Source organism: Anomaloglossus baeobatrachus, chromosome 8 (assembly GCF_048569485.1).
Source record: "Anomaloglossus baeobatrachus isolate aAnoBae1 chromosome 8, aAnoBae1.hap1, whole genome shotgun sequence".
Lineage (NCBI taxonomy): Eukaryota > Metazoa > Chordata > Amphibia > Anura > Aromobatidae > Anomaloglossus > Anomaloglossus baeobatrachus.
In genome coordinates, this window is record NC_134360.1 from 125,964,004 (window position 1) to 125,977,176 (window position 13,173).

The window sequence follows — 13,173 nt, forward strand, 5'->3', positions numbered from 1 at the left end:
AGTCCTGATGTGATCTGGGAATCTTTATCTTGTCCGTTGTCAATATTAATGGACAGGTCTTACATTTTTTCTGGTTGCAGGGAAATGTTCCTGTTGGTGTTGGAGAGGACAGGGAGCTTCTGACAATGATGCTTCTTAGATTTGGGGGCTGTCTAAAACACAGAAGTGGGGGGTCTGGAAAAATAGATTTTAACCGGGCATCTTTTTGCAGTAATGGTTGTAGTTTCCGTGCAGCTCCTCTAAACACCTCCAGATGTGGATTGTAGGTGACTACAAGAGGGACCCGGTTGTTTTCTTCTTTAGTTTTATAATGTAGGAGATGGTTTCTTGATATTCTGGTGGCTCTTGTAATCTGGTTTTCAATTGTTCTTGGGTGGTAGCCTTGATTCAGAAAGGTCTTTCTGAGGCCCTCAAGGTGATGGTCTCTATCTGTACTGTTGGAACATATCCGATTGTACCTGATAGCCTGGCTGTATACAATAGAGTTTTTTATGTGTTTTGGATGAAAACTGTCCCATTTCAGGTATGGTGGACGGTCAATTGGCTTCTTGTACAGGGATGTCTGTATTTCATTGTTCCGTAGTTTAATGATGGTGTCCAAGAAGTTGATAAACAAGTTGATATACAATAAAAAAAGAGGCTTTTTTCACACACAAATTGCACGATTTTTATTTTTTATTTTTCATTTTTTAAGTTCACCTTCCATTCCTTGGGATAGAGAAAAATGGTTATAAGTGATTTATCCTTGAAACTTGGTGAATACAACATACTACGTCATTGTATTTTTCTTGATGACACTGCGCACCGTAGACACAGGAACTTTCAGGTCTTTGGAGATGGACTTGTAGCCTTGAGATTGCTCATGCTTCCTCAGAATTTGGATTCTCAAGTCCTCAGACAGTTCTTTGGTCTTCTTTCTTTTCTCCATGCTCAATGTGGTACACACAAGAAAAACTGTGGAGGAGAGAAGCGCAAAATAGGGTCTTATCTGGTAGACAAGAGAACGTATATAAAGAGGCAGGTACTCACCTGATTTAGTTGTGACAGGCACAACTCCTCTGCAAGCGTTAAAGCAGAAAATGCATATAGTGGTCAGCCGCAGCCCCGACAAAAAGTGGATTACAAGATATATGAGGGAAAACGGGTTTGATGCTGCGCTAGAAACCACAGATCCAGGAGGTGCAATGAAATCCTTTCCTTTATTTACACAGGTCAACGCGTTTCGAAGGCATAGCAGCCTTCTTCATCAGGACAGAAACAGATCAAGAAAGAACATCAACCTCTTTCTTGATCTGTTTCTGTCCTGATGAAGAAGGCGGCTATGCCTTCGAAACGCGTTGACCTGTGTAAATAAAGGAAATTATTTCATTGCACCTCCTGGATCTGTGGTTTCTAGCGCAGCATCAAACCCGTTTTCCCTCATATATCTTGTGGTACACACAAGGACAGGACAGAGGTTGAGTCAACTTTAATCCATGTCAACTGGCTGCAAGTGTGATTTAGTTATTGCCAATACCTGTTAGGTGCCACAGGTAAGTTACAGGTGCTGGTAATTACACAAATTACAGAAGCATCACAGGATTTTTCAAACAGAGCCAATACTTTTGTCAACCCCCTTTTTTTATGTTTGGTGTGGAATTATATCCAATTTGGCTTTATGACAATTTTTTTTTATATTTTCATAGAAGACAAATTAAATGAAGATAATAATACCAAAGAATTTGTGATTGCAATCAATTTCAGGAAGAAACTGAGTATTCTCTGACACAATTGCACAGGTGCCAATACTTTTGGCCAGCACTGTAGAAAAAACGGATCCGTCAAAACTAAGCAAAAAAAACAGCACCCAAACGCATGCAAACGCAAGTGAATGGTCCGTTTTTATGCTGGATCCGGTAGACGGATCCAGTTAAAAACGTTCAGGTCACTTGCGGTGGCATGCGTTGTACTCCAAAAAAAACGGATCCAGTAACATGCAGTTTGCGTTTTTTTGCCTTAAGGCAGAAAAACGCTGATGTAAAGCCAGCCTCAGAGAACACTTTCAGATTCCTGCGAGTTATTGGTGTTAACCTGACACCTGGTGCTAATTTCCTTAATTATCTGACAAACCCTATGTAACTTGCAGCCTAACTTTCCAGATTGCACTGATTTTGTAAAAATGGTGTGCCATTCCAAAGTGACTGAGAGTAGTAGATTAAGGGTTTCCAAGCCACGCCAATGACTAGCCGATCATAGAATAGTAGATTAATGTTGCTTTTATTCCATACACAGGTCAACGCGTTTTGGAAGACACAGCTTCCTTCTTCAGGACACAAAAAGAGTTAAGACCTAGCGTCACCTAGGGTAGTTGCTCTGGAGTAATAAGGCAATACTGAGAAAGGAGAACTCCGGCACACTTATAACTTTCCCAAAGAAAAAGGTTCACACTGGTTCATGTATTTCTTAATCTGTTTTTCTTTATTGAAAAAGGTGAAAATGGTGCTTTACAAAATTAGAAAGTCCGCCAGGACGTTTCGGCCTTAGGCCTTCATCAGGTCGGACGATCTGACTGGAATATTTTTACATGTGAAGAAAATAACAAAAAGCAGATATCAACAAGTATATATACACAATAGTGGTACAAACAAATTACAACAAACTTGTACATGTTTGAGGAGAAACAACATAGAGAGCAAGTTCACACTCATGTCATACGATATTGTGGAATAATATAACAATATGATAGAACTATAGTAGCGAAGTGCTGTCACTTTAACGAAGGGAAAATAGCCATTAATGTTGGTGTGATATATGAAAAAGAGGATAAGTGGCTCACCCATATCAAGCAGAGATCCAAGATTAGAAGAAAATGTAAGTAGTCGTTTAGTATATGTATATATACGTATATATACACACACCTCTATACAAGGTCAAGCATGTAATCAGGCCCTATGAAAAGTAGGAAGAATCAGTCAGAGAAGACCATATAGTAAAGAGATGAGATAGAGTGAATATAAGCGCATACCTGTGGAGAAACAGGGGCATTGAAGTAGTACCAAGGAGGGACTATGTGGACTAGGTGGACTAATCTAGTTCGCCTAAATGAAAATAAGAACATCCATGTCAAACGGATAGTTGATCTTTGAAAAAAGAATGTACAAGCAGGAAGAGATTGATAAATACCTAGATAGGTGGGGATTGGCTTATCCTTATCGGACTGGATCCATATAGTACCGATATTGGTTAATAAGTGCAATTAACACATTAAATAGCACTGTTGTTACTGGTACTAGAATATGTCTGTGAACAATAAAGGACCAATGTTATGTCATGTTTATTGACACCAGAGAATAAAGTATAATGTGAAAGGTATATTACCAGTGGAGTAGTTTCTATTCCACACACTCTCCTTATAAATAGGGAGCATGTGTATGCTGATAGCGGTAATAAATCTAAAAGAGTACATAACATGTAAGTGCCATGGTTAACTGAATAAATCAATAGAATAGTGAAATAAGTGCATATTACCGGTAACAGCAGGAGGCTAGAACAGGTCCTGCTAGAAGTTTAGTGTGTCTGGCAAATTGAGGAAATTCCAGTGGAATTGGCTGACAACAGAGAGCAAGAGAGAAGGGAAAACCAAAGGATTAATAACAGGAATAAAATGTCATGTGAAGAGGTATACTAAAATAAAACATGATGATGGTGTATTACCCATAGGGGGGCTTCTAGTCCAAATAGATACTAGGTAAAGCGCAAGCTTATACTGGTGACAATACTATGTCTGTGAAAGAAATGATAATATTATGCGTGTGCTGAATTAAGTTCAGTAGACCAATGGAGTCAGGGAGGATAGAAACACAGTGTGTTACCAATTGGGGCAGGAGGCTGGATGAGGTCCTGTGGTAGGCTAATGTGTCCAGGAATTGGAGAGACTCCAGTGTGGGCTGGCTGGTAACAGAGAAAAAAAAGTGGGAGAGAAGGGAAGTCACTGAAAGAACAAAGAGATTAATCACAGATAGGAAGAGGATGCCAAGCTGCTGGGCGAGTCACTTACCCTCCATGTGCGGTGGTGGCTGTGCGCGCTGCGCGTCCTGTGCGAGATAAGGCTGTAGACGCCGGTATAAATGGACCCGGAGACAAAGTGTCATATCCGGTGTGTGAAAACCCGGAAGTGGTGTGAGCCAGCGTGAGACGCACGCCGCGCATGCGCACATCATTATAAGTTTCTCTGGGCAGTGAATCACATGAGAGATGTGTCATATCCGGTAGTTGAAACGCGGAAGTGGGGACAATCAGAGTGAAACGCACATTGCGCATGGGCAGTATAGCTCTCGTGCAGGGAAAACTTGTGGGTTCCACGGATTGGTGGATCTGGTGCCATTAGACTCGTTAGCAGGCTATACGTGCAGTGCATCACTGGTGGGTGATTCTAGATGGTGCCCAGGGACGAGATAACTAGTTCTGTAAGAAGAAACAGAGAATTAGGGAAATATATGCATGTATACTATACTATATTATGGCACAATAATGGATTATGTTTATTCACATAAAACCTGGGAGGGAAAAGATGTGACATAAAGCATGCATAAAAACTGTACATTTGCATAATATCATGTATAATAAATATAAGGATAATAGGCTGTTATATGCCTTTAGACGCCTTATGTAAGCAGAGAGATACCATGGGTACTACATGTGACATCAGATAGCCAAAAGAATATAGTAGAATGGAACCTATTGACTACCTATCTCATACTTCCGGTTGAGCCCATGGGGTTCCATGGTACCTAGTGTGTGAATCCACCTAGCTTCAACTTCAAGGAGGCGCTTGACCCTATCACCCCCTCTGCGATTAATACTGACCTGGTCAATAACCTGAAATCGTAGTTGAGACACGTTATGTCCGGCTGTGAGGAAATGATGTGGGATAGGTAATAGTGTGCGTCCGCACCGAATATCAGATTTGTGTTTGTTGATGCGGTCTCGGACATGCTGGGTAGTCTCCCCAACATATCTGAGACCGCACGGACAAATAATGTAGTAAATGACGTATGTACTATCACAGGTGAAAAATCCTTTGATCTGAAATACTTTCCCAGTCCTAGAATGTGTAAATGTGTTGCCCTTATTGACATTCGAGCATTGGGCACAATTTAAACAAGGAAATGTTCCAAATTGGGGATTATTGATGAACCGTTGTCTGGGGGTGATTGTGGAGGGACCTATATCTGCCCGAATAAGTTTATTTTTTAAGTTAGGTGATCTTTTATAGCAGACTAATGGTGGACTCTGGAACTCCTTGATTTGAGGATATGCGAGTCCCAAGAGGGGCCAATGTCGTAGGATGATGTTCTTGAGTAGGGACGAAAAAGGATGATATGTATTGATAAAATGTATTCTTTCATGTGAATCCCGTAGTTTCTCAGATGTGGTTGTGGTCCTTGTGGCTATCTCATGTGGGTAGCCTCTTTGTGTGAATTTATTGCTCATCTCCTGATGTCTGTGGATTTTGGTTTCACTATCACTGACAAGTCTGTTGACACGAGTCCCTGCCCATCTCCCAACACACTCGTGTCAACAGACTTGTCAGTGATAGTGAAACCAAAATCCACAGACATCAGGAGATGAGCAATAAATTCACACAAAGAGGCTACCCACATGAGATAGCCACAAGGACCACAACCACATCTGAGAAACTACGGGATTCACATGAAAGAATGCATTTTATCAATACATATCATCCTTTTTCGTCCCTACTCAAGAACATCATCCTACGACATTGGCCCCTCTTGGGACTCGCATATCCTCAAATCAAGGAGTTCCAGAGTCCACCATTAGTCTGCTATAAAAGATCACCTAACTTAAAAAATAAACTTATTCGGGCAGATATAGGTCCCTCCACAATCACCCCCAGACAACGGTTCATCAATAATCCCCAATTTGGAACATTTCCTTGTTTAAATTGTGCCCAATGCTCGAATGTCAATAAGGGCAACACATTTACACATTCTAGGACTGGGAAAGTATTTCAGATCAAAGGATTTTTCACCTGTGATAGTACATACGTCATTTACTACATTAAATGTCCGTGCGGTCTCGGATATGTTGGGGAGACTACCCAGCATGTCCGAGACCGCATCAACAAACACAAATCTGATATTCGGTGCGGACGCACACTATTACCTATCCCACATCATTTCCTCACAGCCGGACATAACGTGTCTCAACTACGATTTCAGGTTATTGACCAGGTCAGTATTAATCGCAGAGGGGGTGATAGGGTCAAGCGCCTCCTTGAAGTTGAAGCTAGGTGGATTCACACACTAGGTACCATGGAACCCCATGGGCTCAACCGGAAGTATGAGATAGGTAGTCAATAGGTTCCATTCTACTATATTCTTTTGGCTATCTGATGTCACATGTAGTACCCATGGTATCTCTCTGCTTACATAAGGCGTCTAAAGGCATATAACAGCCTATTATCCTTATATTTATTATACATGATATTATGCAAATGTACAGTTTTTATGCATGCTTTATGTCACATCTTTTCCCTCCCAGGTTTTATGTGAATAAACATAATCCATTATTGTGCCATAATATAGTATAGTATACATGCATATATTTCCCTAATTCTCTGTTTCTTCTTACAGAACTAGTTATCTCGTCCCTGGCCACCATCTAGAATCACCCACCAGTGATGCACTGCACGTATAGCCTGCTAACGAGTCTAATGGCACCAGATCCACCAATCCGTGGAACCCACAAGTTTTCCCTGCACGAGAGCTATACTGCCCATGCGCAATGTGCGTTTCACTCTGATTGTCCCCACTTCCGCGTTTCAACTACCGGATATGACACATCTCTCATGTGATTCACTGCCCAGAGAAACTTATAATGATGTGCGCATGCGCGGCGTGCGTCTCACGCTGGCTCACACCACTTCCGGGTTTTCACACACCGGATATGACACTTTGTCTCCGGGTCCATTTATACCGGCGTCTACAGCCTTATCTCGCACAGGACGCGCAGCGCGCACAGCCACCACCGCACATGGAGGGTAAGTGACTCGCCCAGCAGCTTGGCATCCTCTTCCTATCTGTGATTAATCTCTTTGTTCTTTCAGTGACTTCCCTTCTCTCCCACTTTTTTTTCTCTGTTACCAGCCAGCCCACACTGGAGTCTCTCCAATTCCTGGACACATTAGCCTACCACAGGACCTCATCCAGCCTCCTGCCCCAATTGGTAACACACTGTGTTTCTATCCTCCCTGACTCCATTGGTCTACTGAACTTAATTCAGCACACGCATAATATTATCATTTCTTTCACAGACATAGTATTGTCACCAGTATAAGCTTGCGCTTTACCTAGTATCTATTTGGACTAGAAGCCCCCCTATGGGTAATACACCATCATCATGTTTTATTTTAGTATACCTCTTCACATGACATTTTATTCCTGTTATTAATCCTTTGGTTTTCCCTTCTCTCTTGCTCTCTGTTGTCAGCCAATTCCACTGGAATTTCCTCAATTTGCCAGACACACTAAACTTCTAGCAGGACCTGTTCTAGCCTCCTGCTGTTACCGGTAATATGCACTTATTTCACTATTCTATTGATTTATTCAGTTAACCATGGCACTTACATGTTATGTACTCTTTTAGATTTATTACCGCTATCAGCATACACATGCTCCCTATTTATAAGGAGAGTGTGTGGAATAGAAACTACTCCACTGGTAATATACCTTTCACATTATACTTTATTCTCTGGTGTCAATAAACATGACATAACATTGGTCCTTTATTGTTCACAGACATATTCTAGTACCAGTAACAACAGTGCTATTTAATGTGTTAATTGCACTTATTAACCAATATCGGTACTATATGGATCCAGTCCGATAAGGATAAGCCAATCCCCACCTATCTAGGTATTTATCAATCTCTTCCTGCTTGTACATTCTTTTTTCAAAGATCAACTATCCGTTTGACATGGATGTTCTTATTTTCATTTAGGCGAACTAGATTAGTCCACCTAGTCCACATAGTCCCTCCTTGGTACTACTTCAATGCCCCTGTTTCTCCACAGGTATGCGCTTATATTCACTCTATCTCATCTCTTTACTATATGGTCTTCTCTGACTGATTCTTCCTACTTTTCATAGGGCCTGATTACATGCTTGACCTTGTATAGAGGTGTGTGTATATATACGTATATATACATATACTAAACGACTACTTACATTTTCTTCTAATCTTGGATCTCTGCTTGATATGGGTGAGCCACTTATCCTCTTTTTCATATATCACACCAACATTAATGGCTATTTTCCCTTCGTTAAAGTGACAGCACTTCGCTACTATAGTTCTATCATATTGTTATATTATTCCACAATATCGCATGACATGAGTGTGAACTTGCTCTCTATGTTGTTTCTCCTCAAACATGTACAAGTTTGTTGTAATTTGTTTGTACCACTATTGTGTATATATACTTGTTGATATCTGCTTTTTGTTATTTTCTTCACATGTAAAAATATTCCAGTCAGATCGTCCGACCTGATGAAGGCCTAAGGCCGAAACGTCCTGGCGGACTTTCTAATTTTGTAAAGCACCATTTTCACCTTTTTCAATAAAGAAAAACAGATTAAGAAATACATGAACCAGTGTGAACCTTTTTCTTTGGGAAAGTTATAAGTGTGCCGGAGTTCTCCTTCTTCAGGACAGACTGGCAAGAAAACATCAAATCTGCTGTACAGGGAATCCTTACAGCACTATATACCCCACTGATGACGTCATGATCCACCCACTTTTAGAAAAAATCGGCGGGAATCTATAGATTAGAAAAATACAATGACGTAGTATGTTGTATTCACCAAGTTTCAAGGATAAATCACTTATAACCATTTTCCTCTATCCCAAGGAATGGAAGGTGAACTTAAAAAATGAAAAATAAAAAATAAAAATCGTGCAATTTGTGTGTGAAAAAAGCCTCTTTCTTTATTGTATATGTCTTGACACATCCCACATTGGTGGCTCGGCGTTCTAAAAATCTCTGCGATTTTCTGGTACACAACCATTATGCATCTCAAAGGTCTAAGACTAAGGGGCACTTTGCACACTGCGACATCGCAGGCCGATGCTGCGATGCCGAGTGCGATAATCCCCGCCCCCATCGCAGCAGCGATATGTGGTGATAGCTGGTGTAGCGAAAATTATCGCTACGCCAGCTTCACACACACACTCACCTGCCGTGCGACGTCCTTGTGGCAGGCGATCCGCCTCCTTGTTAAGGGGGCGGGTCGTGCGGCGTCACTGCGACGTCACACGGCAGGCGGCCAATCGGAGTGGAGGGGCGGAGATGAGCAGGATGTAAACATCCTGCCTACCTCTTTTCTTCCGCATAACCTACGGAAGCCGCGGTGACGCCGGTAGGAGATGTTCCTCGCTCCTGCGGCTTCACACACAGCGATGTGTGCTGCCGCAGGAGCGAGGAACAACATCGGACCGTTGCGTCAGCGTAATTATGAATTACGCCGACGCTGCACCGATGATACGATTACGACGCTTTTGCGCTCGTTAATCGTATCATCTAGGCTTTACACACTGCGATGTCGCATGCGATGCCGGAAGTGCGTCATTTTCAATTTGACCCCACCGACATCGCACGTGCGATGTCGCAGTGTGCAAAGCCCGCCTAAGTATAGACAGGGGTTTTACCCCTGTGGTTTCTGCAAGGCCTGTGGCAACCTGGAAAAATAAACAAAATATAACAACCATGATGGGTCCAAAAAATTTGAAATCAGGAAACTTTTGAATTGTTCCTCCAAGGGCGTGATTTATCACACAGAATGTCCCTGTAAGAAGAAGGTGTATGTACGTTGGGCTCCCCACACATAAGCTCAAGGTAAGAGTTAGGCTATGTGCGCACTTTCCGTCATCCTACATGCAGTTGTAAACGCACGTTTTGGGCTTAATTGATTTAGCCAAAGTTGCCTTTTTAAGAAATTTAGCGCTGAAAACGCATGCGTATTTACCGCGTTTCAGATGCGTTTTCAGCGCTTTTTGCATGCTTTTTCACCTGCGTTTTGACAGATGCGTTTTGAACATCAAGACACTACTAAATAAAGTTGAAACATTCAGACGGAATGAAAAAGTAGAAAAAAAAGGGACAAATTTATATTAATGGGAAAAATAATGGAAAAAGATATATTTAATAAAATTATAGCGTTAAGATACATTTTATCGGTAAAATAACAATAAATGCATATTTTTCTTAAATTTAATTGTCGGATTATGTGTGTGTGTAAAGGAACATATCAATTCATTATTTTGATGTCCAAAAAGCATGCGTTTTGGTAGTCCAAAACGCATGTTTTCTGCAATGAAAAAGCAGGTAAAACGCAGGAATTTTGATATTTCTTGCTTTTTGCAACTTCTCATTGACTTCAATGTTAACAAAACGCACCACAAATGGCAAAAACAATTGACAGGGTCCTTTTCTGAACGCATGGTTTTTGACCAAACTTATGCAAATTTTGTGATGCGTTTGTAAACGCAAAGTGTGTACAAGAATTCATGATTTCTCATTGACTTTAATGGAAAATCAAAACGCATGCATTTGGGCACAAAAACGCTGCAGTTCAAAACTGACTCTAAAAGCAGCGGAAACGCAGGTGAAAACGCAAAGTGTGAACATAGCCTTAGGCTATGTCCGCACGTTGCTTTTTACCTGCTTTTTACCTGCTTTTTTGCTGCTTTTTCAACTGCAGCGTTTATTGCCAAAATGGTTCTGTTCTGCTTTTCAAGCATAGTCTATGGGAATTTGGGTTTCTTGTTCGCATTATGCAGTTCAAACTGCAGCCTTTTTGTTGCAGAACTTTGGTCAAAAACTCAGCTTTGCAGTGCAAAACCCAAATGGCAAAAACAATTCACATGTCAATTGTTTTTGCCATTTGGGTTTTGCACTGCAAAGCTGAGTTTTTGACCAAAGTTCTGCAACAAAAAGGCTGCAGTTTGAACTGCATAATGCGAACAAGAAACCCAAATTCCCATAGACTATGCTTGAAAAGCAGAACAGAACCATTTTGGCAATAAACGCTGCAGTTGAAAAAGCAGCAAAAAATCAGGTAAAAAGCAGGTAAAAAGCAACGTGCGCACATACCCTAAAACTATAGAAGACAATTCACAGTTAAAGACCATTCCACATCATTTCAAGATGTTCCATGGTTGTAACCCCCGTAGTTTAAAAATTTAAGCTATTGACCAGGTGTCACTGGGCCCAGGGGTGGGGGGGGGGTGTCAATTTGGGAAGGATTTTAGCACAAACAGAGAGTAGGTGGAATTATAGGTTGGGTACTCTTACTCCACAGGGGTTAAATGAAAATGTTGGGTTAAGGTCTTTTTAATAGTAAAATCTAGTAGGGTAGACTTCGTTTGGAGGTGTTTGGGGTATTTTTGCTACCATCTTGCCCTTGTTATTATGTTTAATCATTGTTAATCATTATATTTTTTTGTGTATTTTTAGGTGGTGTCCAATGCATGATCTTCATATTCTGATTATTTTTTTCATTATTGAAGATGGATATCCTTGGCTCTTTGCATACAGACTCATGGATGAAAGATCAACGTGTGCTGTTTTTGCATATATTGATAATGTTGTTTTCTGATTTTTGCATGATATGGAATTAGTTTACACACATTCGTGGCTTAACATTTCACTATGCATTCATATTTTCACCCTTTATTCTCTTTTGCACATTCATTATTCCTATTTTCAGTATGCGTTTTTATATTTTGATATTATATACATTTCACACACTCACTCACACCATCCCACACTCACATTTAGACTCATCACTTCATTTTATATATTTATTTATTTTTATCAATTTTTCACACACACCATATATATAGATCTAATGGTCGCACATTTGATAGGGTATATTAATTGGAGCTTTTCACTTTAGGTTGATTTTTTTATTAATGTGATTGTGTACTTTATTACACAGGATAATTTTAATATAGGTAATATTATCTGTGTGGTTTCCATTTATGTATTTAATCTATATGTATGTATGTTTATCCAATTCACAATGCATGTGTATGTAGATGTGTATTACCTGTAATTTATTAATGTATGTATTTTTTAGTAATTCCTATCTATTTATATTCATTTACATATGTGCATGTATTGTATGCAACTGGTACATATTATAGTATTATTGCAATACATCAATACTTATTTATCTTTATTACATACTCTTTGAGATTCATGCATTGACACCAGTATTGTTTGTGGCCTTGCTAAGGCTATGTGCGCACGTTGCGTCGGAGTACCTGCAGTTTATTCTGCACATTTTCCTTCCCTTGGTTTTTGACCAAATGGCTTTTGACCATTTTTTAGCGCTAAAAACGCATGCGTTTTTACCGCGTTTTTAGTGCGTTTTTAGCGCTTTTTACCTGCGTTTTCACCTGCGTTTCTGCAGATGCGTTTTTGAGATCAAGACACTGATAAATAAAGTTGAATTAGTCAAAAAGAATGAAAAAAGAGAAAAAAAGTATAAAATTAACTTTTAATAAAATTATATGGGAAATTATCAATTTTAATGTAATAATAGTGGTTATGCACATTTTAACAGAAAAATAGCTAAAGTTTATTATTTTTTTACAATTATATTTTCGGTTATTGTGTGTGTGTAAAGGAACATTAGAACCAATTTATTTTTGCCCAGAAAAGCATGCGTTTTTGGAGCCAAAAACGCAGTTGAAAAGCAGGTAAAAAGCATGAAAAACGCAGGAATTGTGATTTTGGTTGCTTTTTGCCATTTCTCATTGACTCCAATGTTAAGGAAACGCTGCAGAAATGGCAAAAACAACTGACATGCTGCTTCTTTTTCAGCATGGTTTTTGACCACAAATATGCAAATTAAACGCTGCTGAACAAAAAGCAAAGTGCAGACAGGATTTCTGCTTTTCCCATAGACTTTGCTGGAAATCAAAAATGCATTCATTTTTGCCCAAAAACGCTGCTGCCAAAAACGCTGCAGAAACGCGGTAAAAAACGCAACGTGCGAACATAGCCTAAGAGGGCGTAGTCTTTCCATTATCCTCCGGTCTTTGGTGTGCGCATGCGCTGCTAAGGTCTCTCGGATTTCCGGAAGTACATCACAGGAATTAGCTTGCGCT